Source organism: Balaenoptera borealis, assembly GCF_965194805.1.
Source record: "Balaenoptera borealis genome assembly, chromosome: 6".
NCBI lineage: Eukaryota > Metazoa > Chordata > Mammalia > Artiodactyla > Balaenopteridae > Balaenoptera > Balaenoptera borealis.
The window spans coordinates 27,504,972-27,517,754 of record NC_138863.1 but is presented as its reverse complement, the minus strand read 5'-3'; the positions used below and the strand labels follow the sequence as shown (position 1 = coordinate 27,517,754).

At 36.1% G+C, this 12,783-nt stretch overlaps 1 long non-coding RNA gene across 1 annotated transcript in view; it reads right to left on the bottom strand.

Annotated features, from left to right (window-relative positions):
* Positions 1 to 2,031: 2,031 nt before the first annotated feature.
* LOC309630759 overlaps positions 2,032 to 12,783 on the bottom strand; it is a 94,300-nt gene continuing 83,548 nt past the window's right edge. Inside the window, exon 2 of the long non-coding RNA XR_014245922.1 lies at positions 2,032 to 2,208. This is a non-coding gene — a long non-coding RNA (uncharacterized lncRNA). The remainder of the gene's footprint in view (positions 2,209 to 12,783) is intronic.

Below are 12,783 nucleotides of genomic sequence, written 5' to 3'. Positions count from 1 at the left end.
TAACCCAGCATATGTAAATAACAACTACAATTTTATTAATAAAAAGACAACTCCATAAAAATAGCTAAAATATCTTATGGTCTGATACAGGCATTTTATAATAGATACTGAAATGGCCTATGAATTTATAAAAGCATGTGCAACTTTTCTCAGTCATCAGAGAAAGGCAAATTAAAATCTCAATGAGCTCCAACCACATACTCATCTGAATGACAAAAATGAAAAATATTTTTAAAAATACCAAGTATTGCTGAGAATGTGCAGTAGCATCCTTAAATCTCATATCTTCTCCTAGGGTTGTAAACTGCTGCAATTTGGCTGTATTTACTATATGCTTATACATACTGAACTTATGCTTAACCTATGGTTCAGAAAATTCCACTCTTAGGGATACCCAACAGGAATGTATGTACACATTTTTACAAACACATTTGCTAGAATGTCATAGTATTATTTTTCATAAGGTCCCCAAACTGGAAACAATCCCAGTGCTCATGTTTGTAGAATGAATGAATAAATTGTGGTATAGTCACACAATGAAATGCTGTACAGCTGTATAGTATTTTAGCATTCATTGCTATACATCTCTGAGAAAGAATGATCTACAATTAAGCACAAAAACATGGAATCAGTCTCAAAATCACTGTGTTGAGTGAAAGAAGCCAGAAATGAAATCATTTAGTAAACTATGATCACACTAATACAAACTGCACAAACAGACATAACTAATCTATGGTTTTAAAATCAGGAGAGTGTTTTTTGCCCTAGAGGGCAAGTTAGTAGATAGAAGGGGGCATGGGATACCGGTAATGTTCTGTTTGGTTCTCTGAATGATGTTGATATAGGTGTAAGAGATCTGTACATGTTCACTTCATGATATAAATGCAATTTTGTATGTATGTTATGTACTTAAATCACCTTTAAAATGCTCATCATAGTACATTTGAAATTGCAAAGCCACTGTCTGATGTGGGTATAAATGCTTCCACCATATTTATTAAACATTATAAAATACCATATGCTAACACATAAATATGGAATCTAAAAAAAAAAAGAAAGGTTCTGATGAACCTAGTGGCAGGACAGGAATAAAGACACAAAGGTAAAGAATGGACTTGAGGACACGGGGAGGGGGAAGGGTAAGCTGGAACGAAGTGAGAGTGGCATTGACATATATACACTACCAAATGTAAAATAGATAGCTAGTGGGAAGCAGCCGCATAGCACAGGGTGATCAGCTCAGTGCTTTGTGTCCACGTAGAGGGGTGGGATAGGGAGGGTGGGAGGGAGACGCAAGAGGGAGGAGATATGGGGATGTATGTATACGTATAGCTGATTCGCTTTGTTATACAGCAGAAACTAACACACCATTGTAAAGCAATTATGCTCCAATAAAGATGTTAAAAAAAAATGTAATGAGTAGCTTTAAAACTTGAAGACTGGCCTATGATTTTCTACGCTGAGTGATCTGTGTGTTTGTGTTAATCTTTTTAACTGTGTCAGTATTATAATTAGAGCAGTTTGCTGAAAAATGTGTGATAATAAAGATGTTATTTAAACAATGAACATAATTGAACTGTGAAGAAAGAAGAATTTTCCTTCTCATTTATCTTACTTCTGTTTTCCAAGGAAATGGAAAATCATGAATGACAAGGTCATCTAGAATATTCTAAATGTGCTATTTGAGAGTAACTGAGGAAGGAAGAGAAGCAAGAACTATAGACAGAAGCTCCAGCTATCAAATATTCTCCAAATAGGTTTTTCCTTTTCTACTGTTTTCCTTCCTCCTTCTCCCTCCCCTCTCAAATTATCTCCTCTCCTCTCCTTCTTTCACTTTCCCTAGAGTTGGAGCTGAGACACTTCAGTCTCTTTTCTAAAGAAATTCCCATCCAATATTTTCATCATTTCAAAGGTTTTAATAATTATTTTAAATGTGTTTAAGTATAAACTTGAAGGCTATGTGATATTAATTATACTTGTTCAAGTGAGATCCCTATGGCAAAATCCTCTCTGTGGGAACAACTCAATGTTTTTTTTGTTTGTTTTTTTAACATCTTTATTGGAGTATAATTGCTTTACAATGGTGTGTTAGTTTCTGCTTTATAACAAAGTGAATCAGCTATACGTATACATATATCCCCATATCTCCTCCCTCTTGCGTCTCCCTCCCACCCTCCCAATCCCACCCCTCTAGGTGGTCACAAAGCACTGAGCTGATCTCCCTGTGCTATGCAGCTGCTTCCCATTAGCTATCTATTCTACATTTGGTAGTGTATATATGTCCATGCTACTCTGTCACTTTGTCCTAGCTTGCCCTTCCCCCACCTGCCATGTCCTCAAGTCCATTCTCTAAGTCTGCACAACTCCATGCTTAAAGTATAAAAAGTATGAAGTATAAAACCTTCATAGAAAGCTTGAAGATTTTCTAAAACTATCAAGTCATGAACCAAATTAACCTCTAATTAAAAACTAAACATTTACTTGATGTTAAATGTTAAGAAATTTTAAAGGAAGGATTCTGCACTATTAATTTTCATAACCTTAGTCTCACAATAATCTCGATGATACAGATTTAAATTTCACCTAGAATAATTTCCTCTGTTGAAAATCTTGAACTATCTGACATCGATGTCAGATATGTAAATTATTGAATATTCTTTGGAGAAGATGAAGGTACTCATACTGTGGGACTCTTACTGGCAGTGATGCTCATCATTCTTGTCTCTCATTCATTCCACACAAGAGGAAGAAGCTCCAAAGAACAGGAGATCATTATCAGACTGCAAGTCCTTTGGGAACAGGATATATAATTGCATCAATCCTCCATATCCCTGACACTAAGTAGTGCTCAACACAATTTTGAGTAATGTTAATAATATTTATTATTTCACAATTCAGGTAGATTATAATGAGGGTTACGGTATCTACAAATCAGAGGATATAGCAGCATTCAGCACCATTGACCACCCCATGAAGTGACTTCCTTCACTTGATTTCCGGGACACCACTTCTCCTTGTTGTCCTCCCTCTCTGTTCTCTTTTCACTCTCCAGTCTCCCTTGCTGGTTCCTCCTGTCTCCCTGATCTTTTAACACTGAAGTATCTCCGGGCTCAGTCTTTACATCTGATATCTTTCTATCTATGCTCCCTCCTTTGATGATCTCATCTAATCTCATGGCTTTAAATACCATTTATGTGTTGATGATTCTCAAGCATACATCTCCAAATAGAACTTCTTTCCTGAACTCCAAATTGATACATATTACTACATATTTGATATTTCTATTAAATGTCTAATAGACATTTTAGGCTTAACATGTCCTAAACTGAGATTCTGTAATCACTTTTTAATAATGGTGGTTCTTGAGTAGTGAAATTTTTGAGTTCTTAGTACTCTTCTATATTTTCTCAATTTTTATAATAAGCTTGTCTGATTTTTGAAAAAAAAAAAAGGTGTACAGACACATACGTATATATGAAAGAAGGCTTCCATCACAAAGATAAATAATTTATAATTTATACTGAAAGATAATTATATATATAAAAATAAGAATTTTGTATCAAACACAGTACACAATGTTTTATGTTTAATTTATTTCTTCATTTTGTTTATTTTAAAAACTGGACAGCGGCTTCCCTAGTGGCACAGTGGTTAAGAATCCGCCTGCCAATGCAGGGGACATGGGTTCGAGCCCTGGTCCAGGAAGATCCCACATGCGGCAGAGCAACTAAGCCCGTGCGCCACAACTACTGAGCCTGCGCTCTAGAGCCCGCGTGCCACAACTATGGAAGCCTGTGCGCCTAGAGCCTGTGCTCCACAACAAGAGAAGCCACCGCAATGAGAAGCCTGCACACCACAACGAAGAGTAGCCCCTGCTCACTGCAAATAGAGAAAGCCCGTGCCCAGCAACAAAGACCCAACACAGCCAAAAGTAAAATAAAAATTAAAAATAAGAAGAAGAAGAAGAAAAAAGGAACTATGATAATTAAAAAAAAAAAACTGGACAGAATTTTGGATTATTAGAGAAAAGGAAAAGACAGGGAGAGAAACAAGGGAAAGTATAAAAGCAAAGATAAATTATGATAGAGTAAGTCCAAGAGGGAAAAAAGAAAGATTAACAGAGACAGAGAGGAAAAAAATGGATGAATCATGGAGCTGAATCATCCCATCCTGTTTTACTTGGTTTGTATCATGATTTTGAAAAAGATGACAAAGACCAAAGGAGTCATGAGTAAGACTTAAGATTTAAAAACACATTGGTTCCTAGATAAGCCTATTTGAGGCATTTTATATACTACAGTTAAAAGACATTGGGAAAGACAGTTGCCATGTCAAGTGACAATTGCCAAGCCATTCACGCACTATCATCCAGAGCACACATTTTGACTGTAGTGAGCTGTCACCATTTAACTCTCCTTTGTGTAAAAGCGTAAGTGATTTGCTGTCACACAAAGCCTTTGTCACTTTATTCTTATCATAAATGACTCATCAGTTGATGCAATGAATATGGTTGAGTTTTTCTTCTTGTCAGATACTCTTCAAGGCACTTGGGTTAGATAAGTGAACAATGACAACAAAGTAAAATACCTCCCTCATAGAGCTTACATTCTACTTGGGGGTGGGGTTAAATTAGTGGGAACAAACTGTGAGCAACTAGCATAACAATAAGGAAACTATATAATATTATAATATTTTTCTGATGCTAAAAATAAAGAAATTTTAGATTAATATCCTATAAGACTAATTTTTTTATAACTTAAGTATAATTAAGGGCAGCAAAGACTATATCAATCTGAGATAATGAATATAGCACCACATACAGAAAAAAAGATCAATAATTTCAATCTTAGATCAGACCAAGATACTCATGGGTAATATATATTTCTAATACTACTGAACATCAGATATCAAAAACTATTTTATAAATTACTATTTCCTGAATATTTATGTATTTATCAATATTTAAATATTTATATGTACTCAAATATTAAAATAAATTAATATATATATATATTGGTGGTTTTATATAGTTGCCAAACACTATTGTATATCTGTCTTTCTTTTTTAAACAGTTACATCAGGTCCAAATCCTCCAGAGCTGTTGGGACTGTGCTCTTAACTAGTCTTCCCCTCTCAATCTCTAGCTCTCTCTTACATATTTAATAGGTTTCCATTCCCAAAAAAGACTTCTTTGGGTGGGTGTTGGGAAGAGAAAAGACACTGGTAATCCTTGATTCTTTGTCAAGAAATGCCAAAAGCAATTTTTGTTTTTTAATCTCTTTTGCATCTGGTAAGGGGATCTTGTAAAACTTCTGCTTGACAAATCTTAATTTGGTATCAAGGACTGTGCGTCTAAAAGTAATATTACTCCTAGGAAAGGAACTGGAGATTTGAACCAGTGCCCAGAAAGGAAGTGTTGCTAAAGGACCAAGTCCTACATTGGGAATTAGAAAATCTGACTTTGCCCTCATCTAACCACGAGCAGTCCATGTGCAAGCCACTTGTATGTTCTATATCTCCATTCATTAGTAATGAAGTTCTTCTTTTTCAGCCTCATGATCAAATGATCAAACTTAAGAAGTAATTGGAGAACAAAGAATAAGATAAAGTGGCTAGCTAGAAAAACGCTGTGTTTGATTAACCACCAACTCAAGCTCATTATGTCTTAGCAATGCAATCAAGGGCAGTGGGGTTGGTGGTGGTGGGATGACTTGGGAGATTGGGATTGACATATATACACTAATATGTATAAAATGGATAACCAATAAGAACCTGCTGTATAATAAATAAATAAATAAATAAAAGAAACAAAAATAAAAAATAAATGCAATCAAAATACACAGACATGTTCTTTTGTCTTTGAATCATGTTCCTGTCTTAGTATTTTAAGTCACTGCATAATGTTTTATTTGATTGCCTAACACTTTCTTCATTCCATGTTCACCAGGCTATTTATACATACCTCAGTGTTCTTCCTTTGTAAACAAGGACCTTATATCAAATTCTTGCTTGAGACTCATGATAAAAAAAAGTCTATCTCTAAGTATGAATATGTCTTAGTTTTGACTGAAAATAAAAGCTCTACAGCCCATTATGTTTCTCTTATTTGTAGTAACTAACTATTTAGGAGGTTTTGGTGCCTGGGCTCAAGTATTTAAGATTAGTTTCAATGTGGAGATGTTATAGGATTGGGCAGAGTTTATCAGAGGAAATAAACCAAGTCAAGAATTTGTTTTTCAGATCAGACCAGATTTCAGTTCAGATCATCATCCCATCTCCTGTTCTGCTTATTATATTTGTCGGGGAAAGGGGGATGAACAGGGCTAGCATAGATTAAATATTGTAAGTGAATGCTAGGATTATTCCTAAGTGAATATTAGGATTTTTTTAATGACTGCATTTGATAAACTGTGAAATAACTTGCTTATGAATTTAAAGTGGGAATACTTTGGGCAAAATCCTGTCTATCTGCCATGGTCATTATCAGAATTCAAAGAACGAAAAATATCTGTTCTAAGATATTTTTTCTTTATTTTGTTAGATAGTGATGGCTGTTCATTAAGTGAAACAAACCACAATATTTAGTATTCCTTTGTCCTTTCAAAGTAATATATGCTTCCATAATTTTAAAATAAATTATTTTAAATAAGGAGAAGAAAATAAAATAACATTTATTGAACACCTATGATACGCCAGAAAGGATTCATCATATTTTCACATTTCTCATCATCTCCATATTACTGATGGGAGAAGTGAGGCTCAAAATGCTTAAGGAAGCTTCTTAAGGTTAAACAGATATTTATTTTTATATCCAAACTGTTCTACACTAGCAAGCTGAGCTAAATATTCTAATGCTTTTACTATAGTAAGGTTCAGAGCTTTAAATTAATGGGATAATAGGGCAATTGATTTCAGTGATGAAAGGAAAAGAATCCCTCTACATTACTGAACACATATTTTGAACTACTTTCTATCAAGCATACAATAGCTCTCCTTTCCCATAATACAGATGAGGATGCTAAGGTTTAGGAGGGTTAAACAATATAGGCAAGAGACATGGTTGTGAGTAGAAAAGGCAGGCTTCCAACCCAGCTCTTCATGACCTAAATTTTCAATAAACTGGGAAAAATTGCAAAAATCTAGGTCTAGGAATGTTCCACAGCTTTCATTAGCACAGATGTAAAGAAAGTCATATGCTTCCGGTGAATCCATTCTCCTTTCAGTTTTCTTCTTCTTTATGCTTTGTTAACCAAGTCAGGTCAATTTTTAGGATAAAATCCATTTAAAAAGAACTTACCAGATTTTGTTTTCTTGTGCTGTGTTAATTTGCTCTGCTTTAAGCAGCCTAGTTATTAGTTTGCTGCTTCTGCTGTAACAAATTACCACAAACTCAGTGGCTTAAAAAAACAAAAATTTGTTATTTTAGAGTCTGGAGGTCACAGTCCTAAAATCAAGGTGTTCCCAGGGCTATGTACCTTCTGAAGACTCTAGCGGAGAATTCATTTCCTTGTCTTTTCCAGTTTGTAGAGGATGACTGCTTCCTTGGCGCATGGCCCTCATTCTCGCATCACTCTGACCTTTGTTTCCATCATCCCATCTCCTTCTCTGACCCTCCTGCCTCACCCTTATAAGGACTTGTGATTACATTAAGCCCATCCAGATAATCCAGTGTAATCTCCCCATCTCAAGATCGTTAATTCAATCCTATCTTCAAATTCCCTTTTGCCATGTAAAGTAACATATTCATACATCTCAGGGATTAGGATGTGAACATCTTTGAGTGGCCATTTTTCTGTCTACCATACCATGTAAATAATATAAGAAAGATTATAATCTTTAATTTCTTAAGTACATGCTAATTGGATATCTTGTTTTTGACAGCAATATTCAAAATTTGGGTGAGTATTTTTCTATTAACAACTGTTTTAAGGTAGAATGTATTACTTATGCTAATAGTTAAGATACGCTTCAGTTTATTTCAGCTCAAGAAACAATTACTGAATCCATTTAACTGTCCTTCAGGAGTCAGGCAGGTAACCAGAGGTTCATACGTGGCACGATAAGAGATAAAACAATTTCGGAACATTTGGGTACTTATGAACAACATATGTGTCAGAGCTGATATTTTTGGAGCAAGTGATTCAGAATATTCATTTATGGATTTGTCAATGATCAACAGCCTTTACCACTATTCATCCTTTGTAAAGCCAGATAAATAGTCAACACACTTTGCTTGCATGTATTTGTTTATTATTCCCATTATTATATCTTTCCAGATACTTTGGTAAATTAAAAGTGAGCACCTAAGAAGTTGTTCATTCATTTAGTTTATTTAAAACAATAGAAAGCATCCTATGGGACTTCCCTGATGGTCCAGTGGTTAAGACTACATGCTTCCATTGCAGGGGGCACGGGTTCGATCCCCGGTCAGGGAACTAAGATCCCACATGCTGTGTGGTGCGGCCAAAAAAAAGAAAGCATGCTAGGATGATTCCTTACATTATTTTATGAGTGAGCATAACTGACATATGTGTACCACAAACTACACACTTCTATGAAACGTACTATGTTAAATTTAAGCTGAAGATGGCACATTATTATCAGTAAGGACGCTTTTCAGAATACTATATCTGAAGAGTCAACCAATTTAGTTAATTTCATTCCAATTATTTAATTTTACCACTCAACTCCTCTATTAGCTAGAACAAAGGTTTTTTTTTTTAATTAAGTTAATCAGTATCCATAAGCTCTTAGTAAAACAGTTCAGTGAATTGCACAGCAAAATCCCAAGGAATTTACTGGTTAGATCAAATTTGTGCAAGTTAACTAAGTCAGCATAATACAATATTGGCTTTATGTCTGTTGGAAATTCCCACATATTAATTACAGATAAATGTAGCTTTTCATGACATCAAAATTGTAGAGATGATTAAAATATGAAAAGAAGAGTGACATCAGCATCATGAAGACATGAGAGGCTCCCTTTGTCTCTCCCTTTCAATCTACAACCAGTAAAACACCTATAACTCATCAAAGGTTGCTCTTCCCAGCACACCAGGATGCTGAAGAGTTCCCACATCCGGACATCTAAAAGTGGTGGAGTGGAACACATAGGGGAGGTGGAACTGAGGAAACAACAGAGGTGATGCTTGCAATCCTGGCCTTCCTGCCTCCATAGCTGAGACCACAGACCCAGAAAACCCAGTAGTAGCAGGAGAGGCAGTGCATACAAATCTGGCCTCCTGGCCGCAGTGGTGCTGGTGGCCATAGGGAACCGAGCAGCATTGCCAGTGGGGCCTGGGCCTCCTTCTAGCTTCAGAGGCTCATGTGACTCCAGCCGCCCACCCCCACCACCATCTGCAGCAGCATCTCCCGTGAACTCCTCAACCCTGAACACAGTGGAGGTGCCTGCAATCCTGGCTCTCCCCACTACCCACCCCCTCCCCCCATGTTGGTGGTACCACCAAACAAAGGTGACCCCAGATGCAGCAGAGGTGCCTACCATTCTGGTGCCCCATGCAGCGACACCAACTACAGCAGTGACAGGGACAGCAACAAGGCACCAGGAACCCTAGAGACACAAGCAGTGACAAGGAGGGCACCAGGCGACCTTTCCAGCGGCAGTGATGGAGGGGGTAAAATGCAGGTTCTCAAATATAGCCAGAGGCAGCGCAATAAGGGAAACCCAAAACTTGTGCTATACCGCCACCTACTGAAAAACAAAAGAAAGGCCTCTAATTACCAACCTGGGGAAAGAAAAGATTATGCAAATCCATGAAGTTAAAAGAACATATAATTATCTCAACCCAAAAGACCTTCTCCAATACACATTACATTAAAACCGTCAAAAGTCAATGACATACTTCACTCTGTATCACAGTCTCTAGGTCCATCAACATCTCTACAAATGACCCAATTTTGTTCCTTTTTATGGCTAATATTCCATTGTAATATCATATGTTAATGCATATATGTGGAATCTAGAAAAACAGTACAGATGAACCAGTTTGCAAGGCAGAAATAGAGACACAGGTGTAGAGAACAAACATATGGACACTAAGGGGGGAAGGGGGGGTGGGGTTGGGTGTGGGATGGATTGGGAGATTAAGATTGACATATATACACACTAATATGTATAAAATAGATAACTAATAAGAACCTGCTGTATTAAAAAATTAAAATTAATTAAATTTAAAAAACAGTCAATGACAAAGAAACAATTTTAAAGGCAGCCAGAGAAAAAAGGACGGTAACCTACAAAGGAATCTCCACTGGGCTATCAGCAGATGTCTCAGCAGAAACTCTACAAGCCAGGAGACAGTGGAATGACATACTCAAAATACTGAAAGATAAAAACTGTCAATAAGAATATTCTATCCAGAAAAGTTATCCTTTTCTGAGAAAAGGATAAGAGAAAGGAGCTCTGCTACCTGAAACAAAAAGGCAGAAGTACACAAAATTTTGAGTAAGGTGATAAATAGAATCAGAAAATTGCAACTTTATATCAGAACAGGTTGTTAAACAATTATATTACAAAGCTTAAAGAGGAAAAAAAGCAGGAAAAATAACTATAGATTTTTCAATTTGATAACAAACTCAAAATAAAATGGGATAATTCGAGACAACAAAAGCACAAAAGTGGAAGAGGAAAATGACACAACCCATAGAGGCAAATGAAGATAAGATGCTATCAGCAGAAAAAAGTATATTTTATCTATGAGACATTTTATCCAAAACTCATTGTAACCACAAAACACAAATCTGGAACAGAGATCCGAAATACAAAAAAGAAAGGAAACTAAGGAAAACATCAGAGAAAACCACAAAACAAAATGTCAGACCTAAACAGAAGGAAAAGGAAACAATGGTGATGTGGAGCAGCAAGAAAACAAAAGATAAAATGTCAGTACTAAGTCTTCATTTATTAATAATTCCCCAAAAGAAAATGAATTGAATTCAGCAATCAAAAGACATAGGGGCTGGAAAGATTTTAAAAACAAAACAGCTATATTCTGCCTCCAGGAGACTCATCCCAGCTCTAAATTTGAACTGGAAATATCAATATGAGTAATAATATATTTTTTCTTAAAAATTCACATGGAGCAGAAGCAAGAAGAACTACAGTCCTGCAGCCCATGGAACATAAACCACATTCACAAAAAGATAGACAAAATGAAAAGGCAGAGGACTATGTACCAGATGAAGGAACAAGATAAAACCCCAGAAAAACAATTAAATGAAGTGGAGATAGGCAACCTTCCAGCTAAAGAATTCAGAATAATGTTAATGAAGATGATCTAGGACCTCGGAAAAAGAATGGAGGCAAAGTTCGAGAAGATGCAAGAAATGTTTAACAAAGACCTAGAAGAATTAAAGAACAAGCACCTAGAATAATTAAAGAACAAAACAGAGATGAACAATACAATAACTGAAATGAAAAATACACTAGAAGGAATCAATAGCAGATAACTGAGGTAGAAAAACGGATAAGTGACCTGGAAGACAGAATGGTGGAATTCTCTGCTGCAGAACAGACTAAAGAAACAAGAATGAAAAGAAATGAAGACAGCCTAAGAGACCTCTGGGACAACATTAAACACACCAACATTCGCATTATAGGGGTCCCAGAAGGAGAAGAGAGAGAAAAAGGGACTGAGAAAATATTTGAAGAGATTATAGTTGAAAACTTCCCTAACATGGGAAAGGAAATAGCCATCCAAGTCCAGGAGTGCAGAGAGTTCCAAGCAGGATAAACCCAAGGAGAAACATGCTGAGACAAATAGTACTCAAACTGACAAAAACTAAAGACAAAGAAAAATTATTAAAATCAACAAGGGAAAAATGACAAATAACATACAAGGGAACTCCCATAACGTTAACAGCTGATTTCTCAGCAGAAACTCTACAAGCCAGAAGGGAGTGGCATGATATATTTAAAGTGATGAAAGGGACGAACCTACAACAAAGATTACTCTACCTGGCAAGGATTTTACATAGAAATCAAAAGCTTTACAGAGAAGCAAAAGCTCAGAGAATTCAGCACCACCAAACCAGCTCTACGACAAATGCTAAAGGAACTTCTCTAAGTGGGAAACACAAGAGAAGAAAAGGACCTACAAAAACAAACCCAAAACAATTAAGAAAATGGTAATAGGAACATACATATAGATAATTACCTTAAATGTAAATGGATTCAATGCCCCAACCAAAAGACACAGGCTTGCTGAATGGATACAAAAACAAGACCCATATATATGCTGTCTACAAGAGACCCACTTCAGACCTAGCAACGCATACAGACTGAAAGTGAGGGGATGGAAAAAGGTATTCCATGCAAATGGAAATCAAAAGGAAGATGGAGTAACATTACTCATATCAGATAAAATAGACTTTAAAATAAAGAATGTTACAAGAGACAAGGAAGGACACTACATAATGATCAAGAGATCAATCTAAGGAGAAGATATAACAATTGTAAATATATATGCACCCAACATGGAGCACCTCAATACATAAGGCAAATGCTAACAGCTATAAAAGAGGAAATTGACAGTAACACAATAATAGTGGGGGACTTTAACACCTCATTTACACCAATGGTCAGATCATCCAGACAGAAAATTACTAAGGAAACAAAAGCTTTAAATGACACAATGGACTAGAGAGATTTAATTGATATTTATAGGACATTCCATCCGAAAACAGCAGATTACACTTTCTTCTCAAGTGCACATGGAACATTCTCCAGGATAGATCACATCTTGGGTCACAAATCAAGACTCA